Raw genomic sequence first — 1,190 nt, 5'->3', positions numbered from 1 at the left:
TTCCCTACTACTAATATAGTGGGCACTCAATAATTGTTGCTCTTAAAGTCCAAAATATAAATTATAGCCTATACAGCCTAGTTGTATTTAGCTCCTGCCTAGCTCTCTCTTCTTACTGCTTCTGTCTCTGTTCCATTTCTTCCCCTATAACCAAATTCACCTGCCCTCTCTCCAGTTCCATAGATATGAATTCAATTGGTGTGATAGCACATGCTTTCTTTAGACCTGGGTCCTTTATGTATGCTATTCCCTTTTATTAAAATATGCCCATTTACATCCTGTGTGGTTTGATCTTACTCATCTTTCATATCTCATCTAAGATGGTACTTCCTTTAAATAGACTTGCATGTCCTCTTCTGGATGAAATGTCCCTCTTATTTGCCTTCCTTAGAATGCCATGTTCATATCATTATCCCACTGAATTATGTAGTTAAATACATATTTGTATAACTTATAATAAAGTTACAACAAGTAGGTAAACCTTTTTTTTTTTTTTTTTAATATACAGTAACCTTTACTTTCTTAGGACTTGCATAGCCATGATAGCCTTAAGTTCAGACTCCCACCCTTGACTAAATTATGGGCTTATACTGTTCTCTATGAGTTGTTTAGGTTTTTTAAATTGGAGTATAGTTGCTTCACAATGTTGTGCTAATTTCTGCTGTACAGTGAAGTGAATCAGCCATATGTATATACATATCCCCTCCCTTGTGGATTTCCCTCCCATCTAGGTCACCACAGAGCATTGAGTAGAGTTTCCCATGCTATACAGTAGGCTCTCACTAGTTATCTGTTCCATATAAAACAATGTATACATGTCAATCCCAAACTCCCAATTCATCCCACCCGCCCCATTTCCCCCCTTGGTGTCCATATGTTTGTTCTCTACATCAGTGTCTCTATTTCTGCTTTGCAAATAGGGTCATCTGTACCATTTTCTAGATTCCACATATATGTGTTAACATACGATATTTGTTTTTCTCTTTCTGACTTACTTCACTCCGTATGACAGTCTCTAGGTCCATCCACATCTCTACAAATGATCCAATTTGTTCCTTTTAATAGTTGACTAATATTGCATTGTGTATATGTACCATATCTTCTTCATCCATTCATCTGTCGATGTACTTTTTTGTAATACTGAGGAAAATAACAGGACTATTAGTCCCCCATTATTATTGAAAACCCTG

This window comes from Lipotes vexillifer, unplaced genomic scaffold, assembly GCF_000442215.2.
Source record: "Lipotes vexillifer unplaced genomic scaffold, Lipotes_vexillifer_v1.1 scaffold190, whole genome shotgun sequence".
Lineage (NCBI taxonomy): Eukaryota > Metazoa > Chordata > Mammalia > Artiodactyla > Lipotidae > Lipotes > Lipotes vexillifer.
Note: the sequence above shows the minus strand (reverse complement) of the source record.